Consider the following 10,094-nt stretch of genomic DNA (forward strand, 5'->3'; position numbering starts at 1 on the left):
CATCTTCATCCATCTATTTGCTGCTTTCTCTGGTTTTGGAAGTGTTCGTTATTGAATTGCAAGGATGCTTCCATCAACAGATGTTACACATTATGAATGACCAATCCACTAAGCAAAAATGCACTCATGAAGATTAACAATTCATACCAAGCAAGTGTTTCACTCAATCACTCAAGTGTATAGGGTGACACTCCACTGTCTATCATTCACAAGTCACAAGAAATAAAATTGCCATTCATCTCAAACAATCAACATCTTCACATGCAAATGCCATCAAAAGGACTTTTCCAAGGCTTGTAATGAGGTTGGGCTAACAAGAAGACTTGGTTTTTCTGGAATGCAAAGTCCTTGAATCAAGAGAGCTATAATAATATTCATCATTTAAGCACAACTTTCTTCCTCACCAATCTCACTCATTCCCAACTTTTTCCCCTTTTCTTTTTCATTGAGCTCATCTACATGCTTTTCTTCTTTTCTTTTCTTTTTCTCATGAATTTTTCTGTTCACAACATTTAAGCTTAATGCTTTTCATTTGCCTATCAATTTCTCCTATGCAACCCCAAACTTGAACCTTTTCATTGCATACAATTAAGCTCATCCCAACTCAAGGTAAAGAATTTCAAGACAAGGGTTCACATCCTGTTTAAGGCTAAGGTTCAAAAAGGGTATAATATTTTCAAGCACTTTGGGTAAAAATTTGGCTAGAGCAGGGTTTTAAAAAATGGCCTTGATCATATGACATTCACATGCAATTCAATCAATCATCAAGATTAAGGCAATATCATTCATGTTTTCCTGTGAGCAATGCATACAACACTAAAAACTTTGGAGCACAATACCTCACACTTCTTAAGTAGTAAACGAATATCCATTCCACTGACACTTTTTGCCAAAAAGAAGAAAAAACAAAAAAAAAAAAACAAAATCAAGGTCAACTTAGCTTTTTCCTACAACACACAAACATCAGGAAATGTTATTATCCTACGCTACACAGTTGAGCTGAAAACGTGTATGTGCTCTAGCGGTGAAAAAAAGCCCTAGGTCTTCTTGCTAACATTCCCTACGTAGGATCGCAAATATACATCAAGAGGAAGGATTTTTATACGAGCCCAATTGATAACTAGCAAAGTGTAAACATGGAGAAGGAAAAAAAGACTAATTGTGTTCACTTGGGGTGATAGGAGGTGATTGGGAGAGAGTGATTGAGTGGATTTGAGGATAATATTTTTTGTTGTTTATTTGAGTGAATTTGGAGGTAAATGAGAATGAATTTTGAAGTAAATTTTTTTAATTTGTCATATAAACTAAATCCTACACTAATTCTCACAAACTTTATTTCAAAATTCACTCTCGTTTATCTCCAAATTCACTCAAATAAACAACAACAAAAATTACCCTCAAATCCACTCAATCACTCTCCCCCAATCACCTCCAAGGAAAATCCCAAGTCAGAGATACACACTTATCATGCAGAGAGCTTTCTTGAAAATTGATTCTGAAAAAGATACATCCAGGACAGTGATTAAAGAGATTTGGTTTGGACCACGCGGGGGAGGACCTTAACCATCACAACAAGAGCACGAGATCACATCCAACACCTCACTATCAACTTCACCATCAGAGAACAACACAGCAAGAGCGAACATCATCACAACAAAAGAGCACCATTATTGAGAGCCAAGACCCCACGATCAGAAAACATTTTAGAGACTCACCCCATCATCGACCATCACCATGAGAGACCATTGAGAACCATCATTCATTTCAACGTTTCATCATTGCCATCACTAATCATCACCACTTGGGAAGAAGGAAAACCTCACGGCCAGAGAAGAGGAGAACCATTTGACTTCACCAGTTCTTTGAAGCGGCGGAGGTAAGTTGTCTTCTTCAAGCTCTTGGTTGTATGTGGATGCCTGCTGCTCTGGTACATGCCCTTGTTATATGTCCCTGTTACATGTCTGGAATATGAATGAAATATGCGTGTATGTGGTTATGTTCGTTTACTCTGTGATATCCTCTGTCAATAAAAAAATTGCACCAAAATGCAGTTTCAATGCTTGCAAAACCGACCATATTTAACTGACAATAGGACATGGTGCATATTCCCTAACATCAAAACCAATATACCCATTTACTTGCACCTAGAAAACACTTTGAAAATGTCATAAAGAAAAGAGTTCTAAAGTTCATACTCGAGCAGAAAAGGAAACATTTTCATATTAGTTCTCATATCAAAATAGGAAACAGAGGTAGTTCTTTATCTCTAGCTGACCATATCTTCGAGATCATCTTTAACCTATATCAAATAAACGGACCATATCATAAGTCTCATGCCATTTTATTCGAAGTTTGTCCTCTCGAGTAAACCATCACCATTCATCTTTTTCGGAGTGATCATCAATCATTTTCCCCAATTCCCAGTTTCGCTTTGAATCATTGATAGCCGACGGGTTGCATTTCCTGGCTGATACCACACCAGTTGCGCTCCATTGCAAGTCAGAAACCTCCACACCTTTGATCACAAACCCAAACCTGCAAATCGATATCCTGCATGGTAGCCCAAATTCCAGTGACCTGTCCTCTACAGATACATCATCATCCCAACAAACCGAAAACCCAATTTGCTTCAGCTCTTATGATCCCTCCATTCCCTATCAACGCCGACAACCCATGTTCTCCCACCAACCACCATAATACACTACAATACAACCTTCATGTTCTTCATTTTTCTATTACCATTGTCCAACCCAGAAATTCCTCTTCAATCGTGAAGACAGTCCAGCCTGATGTTCCCTTCGACATTGCTAGAAGTAGGAGATAAGATTGGTGTTTTTGCGAATTTTCTTCTCACTTTGCTTTAGAGTGTTACGGTTGGGACTTCTCCAGTCCGCAGAGTGTGTGAGTCGAAGTCTCGGCCCTTTGGGGGCAGCGACCATGAATGCAAAGCAGAGAAGAGGGTGACCCAGAGGGTGGCCCGCGATGGTTGTTTTGTCGGCAGCGGAGGACGTCGGCGTGATACCAGTGGCGTCCTGGTTCAAGGAGGCAAATATCGTTCAAGTTGAAGGAACGTGGTGCTCTCTCTCGCGCGATGGGAGAGGAGAGGAAACCTGGTGGTCGGCGTCGGCTCCAGTGACGAGCAGTGTCACCAGCGCGGTCTTGGCTTACGGCCTGTGGCCGTCGACGGTGGTGGTGCGGTGGCTGGTCTGGTTGGGTGGAGGCTAGGGCTAAGTGAGTGGGTGGCAGAGAGGAGACCCAAGGTCTCACTTAATGCAAATGATGGAATGGGATGAGGGTGTGAGGACCCCTAGGGTTTTCCAGATCTGAGAAGCAAAATGGGCCTTGGGCCTTCTGATCCAGCTTATAAAAAAGGGAAATAAAAAATATCCTTTCTGCACCCCCCATTGTTGCATATTTCACACCACATTCCCTTTTGGTCTAAGCCCGTTCTTCCTGAAAAGATTTTACCTCATTGCACCCCTATTTCTGCTAAGTCTCATCCCCTTCTCCTCTGGGCTTAGGCCCAATCTGTTTATAAAAGAAAAATTAGTTTGGTTTGAAAACCCCTCTTCTTGTCTAAGCACCACCACACCTTTTTTCATTTATCACTTAATTTTTTAGTTTATTTTATTTATACTTTTTATTTTCATTTAGTTATTTACCTATTTATTTTCTTTCTTTTATCTACTTTTAAGCAAATATTAAAAACAATAATAAATATGTCTTAAATGTTTAAGCAAGTGTGATCGCGCGCATCGTCCTCGTGCTAATACCTTTTCTCCTTTTATAAAAATTAAAAAATATTTTTTAAAGGTTTAAGCACGTGTGTGATCTCACGCATCTTCCTCGTGTTAATACCTTTTCTTCTTTTATAAAAATTGTCAAAAATGTTTTAAAGGTTTAAGCACGTGTGTGATCGCAGGCATCGTCATCGTGCTAAGACCTTTTCACCTTTTAATAAATTATCAAAAATCTTTTAAAGGTTTAAGCACGTGTGTGATCGCACGAATCGACTTTGTGCTAAGACCTTTTCTCCTTTTAATAAATTATCAAAAATGATTTAAGGGTTTAAGCACGTGTGTGATCGCACGCATCGTCCTCGTGCTAAGACCTTTTCTCTCTTGATAATTAAAAAATACGTTTTAAAGGTTTAAGCACGTGTGTGATCGCACGCATCGTCCTCGTGCTAAGACCTTTTCTCTCTTTATGAAATTAAAAAATATGTTTTAAAGGTTTAAGCACGTGTGTGATCGCACGCATCGTCCTCGTGCTAAGACCTGTTTCCCTTTCATAAAATTATCAAATATGTTTTAAAAGGTTTAAGCACGTATGTGATTGCATGCATCGTCCTCGTGCTAAGAACCTTTTCTTTTTTTTTATAAAAATGCTAAAATATAAATGTTTCCAAACAACAAACAATCTTTGCTAGAACTACGTAGCCTTAATTTCTCATTTTGAGAATACATAGGAGTAAGGTCAATCCTTGTCGGGCACAAAAACACAAAAAATTATTTTGTTTTCTTTAGAGTTTTATTTTTTAGGGGAAATTCAACATTTTGCAAGCAACATCAAATTCGCGTATTTAATTAAAGGTACTGCTTTAGGGCAGGCGTTGTGGGGTGCTAACACATTCTCCACACATAACCGACTTCCGAAACCAGAATTTGGTTTTGTAGACCTTGCTTTATTTTTTATGGTTTTTTCCATAGTTTCCAAGAATAAACTATGGTGGCGACTCCAAATCTTTTTCAAAACCCATTTTCTTTTTGGATCATCGTCCCGTCGTGATTCCGATTGCGACAATTGTTAAATGCAAAAACATAATTAAACATGCAAATGTAATGAATCAATGGTTGAGGAAAACCTATGGATGAATGGTGTTGTTGGGGTTTACAATTTCATCTTATCCACTCTCACATATCTACTCTTCTTATTTACTTCACTTGTTTATCCAATTGCCATGCACACTTTCTAGCCTACCCTTAACCCAACCCCTTGGTGAAAAGAGCCTATTATTAATTATTACCGACTTGCTATCCCTAGCCTCCCTTAGTAACCAAAAATGCAATGTCAACAAAAACAAAATACAATTGATCGTCATACCCCTATCGCTAGACGGTATTAGCATAATCAAGGAATTTCTCACCAGTTCATGACATTATCGTACGTCCCCGTATCAATAAAGACAAAGCACTTTTACTGAATAAGTTAAACAATAAAAGCATTAAGCATAGATGAGAACCCAACAATTGATAAACAAGTATATGACAAGCATATGAAATAAATAAGAATTAGGATAAATGATAGTTTCAAAAGATTACATTGTTCCCCAACAACAAAGAATTTAGTTCACCATAACCATGATGAACTAGATGAATTGAATTGAAAGAATGAAAAGATAAACCCTAGATTTGGTAGGTTGGAGCTCCCACATCAAAAATCCTCCTCCAAGGGGTGAAAAGAGTGTTGTGTCGTCTTCCTCTGCCAAAAGATTCCCCTTCTAATTCGTACAGAAAAACAGACAGAATCTAGCTAATAAAAACAGACAACCGCCTAGGCGCCTGATGAAGGTTGAAAAACAGTTATTTTCATATGTCATTTTAAACCAAATTACTCCCTTTACTACTTAGAATGAGCTTAGAATCAAGCGAAACTCAATAAATGAGTTTCTAGAGAGTCAAAAGCTATTTTTAGCGATATTATGCTTGTTTTGCATTGTTTTGTAGCATTTTTGAGAAAATGAAGAATGGAGTTGAAGATAAAGCTCGTAGACTCAAGAAAAAAGAAGAAAATTGAGGAATTGAAGAGTCGACGCATAACAATTAGTTAATCAAGCAAATAAATCAAGAGGAGTAAATAAGAGAGAGCGGATAAGATGAAATTGTAAACCCCCAACAACTTCATTCATCCATCGTTTTCCTCTCGTCAATTGAATCAATCTCTTTTGCATGTTTATATTTTGCTCTCATACTCAATTAGTTAATTTTTATTTTCAAGTCTTACGATTTTAATTCACATGAACGATAAGGCCTTTCGAGTCTCTTGGGAAAACGATACTTGGACTTACCATTTATTATTACTTGATACGATTTGGTACGCTTGTCAATCCGTTAACAGCGCCTAAGTTCACCGCTCAGTGGTTTGCCTCTTGCCGCTTTGACTGCTCAGCAGTCAGTTTTGCCGCTGAGCGGTTTCCCTATAATCGCTCTGAGCGCTCAGGGGCTTGCTTGACCCTTCTTTTCATCATTTTTCTCCTTTCTAAGTCCACCTTACTTCACTTCCATCTTTAATTCATCTAAAAACCCTGCAAAAGAATGTAAAAGAAAAAATGCTAAGAACTACGTGATCCTTGATTCTTCATCCAAAGTGAAGATACGTAGGAGTAAGGCCAGTCCTTGTCAGGCACATTTACCCAAAATCCAAATCTTTTCCAAAATAAATTGTCTCAAGAATTTCCTAAAAAATTAAAAAAAATATATTTTGTTTCTTTATAATGTCTTTTTTGGGATATTTAAACAATTTGTAAACCACATCACATTCGCGTATTTAATTGAAGGTACTTGATGAGTCGATTTTTTATTGATTTCACTTAGTTTATTGTGCTAGAATTAATCAGGGAGTTGTGTTTAATTGTCTGATATTTTCCCATTTTTCCCAATTATGCTTAATTTGACTGGAAATTCTAATTTTAACTAATTTGAATTTTCTGAGCTAATTATTTGCATTATTATTTTCAGGGAAAATTTTGGAAACACAATTTCGGACATTTGGAGGACACCAAATAAATTCAAGACTCTCAAATTAGACATTTTAAATTTTAGTTGTATTGTAATTTTAATAGTTTAAACTTTTTAGACAAGCTTGTGCACATTGGGCCAATTTTTGACAAAAACATGATGGACCCAAATAGTAAAAAGACAATTGACAACTTTAGGGTTTTTAGGGTGGACCCCACCCTAATTTTTAAGGACACATGGCCCTTAGAAAATGGCACCAGGCGTCACTTTTTTCGAGGACTCTCTCGGCTGCAATGTTCTGGAAACAATGTTCACGGTGCTTGGTATTGGATGAATGAATAGAATACCTTTACTCTTTTTTTATATTTTTTTTCGGTATAACACTTTGATTGAATGTTCTTGTTTTCTCTTGATTCCACACTTACGATGATTCTCTTCCTTTATTTGTGCTTCTCGTTCCTAGCTGAAACGTTACCTTCCAACAGCCCATGTGGAGACTCTTTATTTTCTTTTTCTAGAAGAAAATGTTCAATTGATTTAAGCAAGGTTGTCACGGTCAGCAGCCACCTCTTAGCACATTTAATTTGCTTAGTAAAAAGTTGAGGAAACAATGATTTATATGATTCATTTGAGAAAGGGATGGCTGTCACGTGAGAAATTCAGTTTTTATTTAAATGAAAGAGAAGAAAACCGGTGATGGTATTTGAGGAATGGGGGCAGACGCCACTTTCATTTGGGTTTACTTTTTGAAGTTTTATTTTAGATGGAAATGAGTTTTTGAAGAACACGCGGGTTATAAGGTGATGTGCTAGCCTTCTTTTGCATTTCATGAATTGAATGGTAGATTAGGTAGAAGTTGGTAGGTGGCAGTAGGTGTAGGGTGGTTGAATACATCTGCATCATTGCATCCAAATTACCATGAGAATTGAAGAATTGATTAGATGTTTTGGTTGCCTTCATTTCACTTGAAAGTAGCAAAGTAGATTCGGTAGAAAGGTGTTGGACGGTCACAGCCACTAATTCCATGAATTTATTTTGATGAAAGGGATATTTAGAAAGGGGTGCAGCGATGTGATGCTTGAAGATGATGAGATGAGGGCTCCACTAGGTGTACGGTGGTGGACTTGGAGAAATGAGATTCTACTCAATTGCTTAGAGTGAAGGAAGGTCACGGCTGCACCAAATTTTGGCTTCAAAAATTTGGGATTCAAAATTTAAGAAAATGAAATGGTTTTGTTGCAAGGGGATGTCACGACCCAGAGATTAATTTTAGTCCATTTACGATTTTAATTTCTTTAGTAGGTGCATGTGTCATGTGAATTGGTAGAAGAAAAATTATGTTGTTTATTTCTTTAGCTTTAAATTATTTTACAAAGTATCTTGAGTTGCTTTTCATCTTTTTAATTTAGTGTTGCATTTTAATAGTTTTAATTATGTTTCGATATTTGTCTTTTGCAGTGTTAGGTTTAGCATCCTCTTTTATTTTAATGTTTTCAATTTTGTTTGGTTGCATTTAATTTCTAGTTTTGATTTAATTTCATTTTTTTCGCAAAAACACTTTCAAACCCATCCCCCCACTTCATGTTAGACCTGATTCTGAACCGCAGTTGGTCCTTGAGAGACGACCTAGGGGTCACTTCCTAGCTATACTCCGATGAGTCGATATTTTATTGATTTCACTTAGTCTATTGTGCTAGAATTAATCAGGGAATTGTGCTTAATTGTCCGGTATTTTCCTGTTTTTCCTAATTGTGCTTAATTTGACTGGAAATTCTAATTTTAATTAATTTGAATTTTCTGAGCTAATTATTTGCATTATTATTTTTAGGGAAAATTTTGGAGATACAATTTGGAGCATTGGGAAGGAGACATAATAAATTTCAAGACTCTTCAATTAGACATTTTAAATTTTAGTTATATTGTAATTTTATTATTTAAACTTTTTGGACAAGCTTGTGCACATTGGACCCAATTTTGACAAAAACATGATGGGCCCAAATAGTTGTAAGACACTTGACAACTTTAGGGTTTTTGGGTGGACCCCACCCAACCTTAAAAGAGAACACATGGCCCTAGGGATTCCAACATTCCCAGCAGCCATCACTCTCTCTCTCGGCAGAATTGATTTTGGACTCACACTCTCTCGGCACATTCTTGCTGTTGAACGTCTTTTTGGTGGAAAAGAAGAAATGGAGACATTTTTATTTTCATTTGAAAATGGATAATACTTTCTTTGAGCTGCTGTCACGGTGCATTCCATCTTTTCTTTTATTTCACATTTCATTTGCTTCATTTGTCACGGTGCAGTACTTTCTTATTTAGCTTCAAGTTAATTCCAGCACTTGTCATGTCTTGGTTGCTTTTGGTAGCCACTCAACAATCACTTTACTTTGTTTACATTGATTTTTAATATAGCTTGGAGGTGAGAATTTCATTAGAATATAATGTGCAAGTGGTGTGATGGTTGAAGTTTAGGAAGCGTGATTCACGGCTGCAGTTTGAGGATGGGACGGTTTGCAGATTGGAGTAGCTAGTCTTTTTCTTTTACTTATTTTTCTTTTCCTTATTTGAAGAATGAAGGGTTAATTAGGTAAAATTAGGTCAGAATTGCTAGGTGTTGTCACGTTGATAGGTTTATTTATTTTATATATAGCATTTCTTTGATTTCATGGGAAGAAGAAAGTACACAACACCACACGGCTTGTATGCAGAGCACATCATCAAACTATTTTCATTTAGTAAAACTTTGTCTCATGACACACGCTATTTCAATTTCTAGGTAGGGTGTTATTATACTTTTATTTGTAGCAAGTCAATGTCCACGTGGTTAAGGGAGGTCACGACTGAATGATGGATGAATTTAGAGAAGCATATTAAATTCTTTTAGTGCAGCATGTGTCACGGCCAAGAGTGTCTTTAGGCCATTTGAAAATTAAACTTCTTTTTGGTAAGTGTAAAAAGTGGTCACATGAGGTGTTAGATAAATTTATGTCTTCATATTTTTCTTTATTTTAAAATATTTTAAATTGCATTTTGAGTTGTTTTTCATTTTTTAAGTGTTGCATTTTGATAGTTTTAACTGTGCTTAGATATTTGTTTGCTCTAGTATTGGGTTTGCTCTGGACTCGATTTTAAAAAAAATAACTGCAACCACACCAGAGGTCCAAATGTTACGTTTTATATATCAAATGAAAGATAATTGCGTATACTTTCCAGGAAAAAAAACCTCATCTCATTTAGAGCTCTGTAGAAAAAGTTATGGTTAAAACATTGAGCAAAGGTCAGAGCTGCCTAGTTCCAGCGTGAATTTTCGTTTTTACTGTTTTAATTTCATTTTAATTTTTCCGCATTCACCAC

This window comes from Vigna radiata, chromosome 1 (assembly GCF_000741045.1).
Source record: "Vigna radiata var. radiata cultivar VC1973A chromosome 1, Vradiata_ver6, whole genome shotgun sequence".
Classification (NCBI taxonomy): Eukaryota; Viridiplantae; Streptophyta; class Magnoliopsida; order Fabales; family Fabaceae; genus Vigna; species Vigna radiata.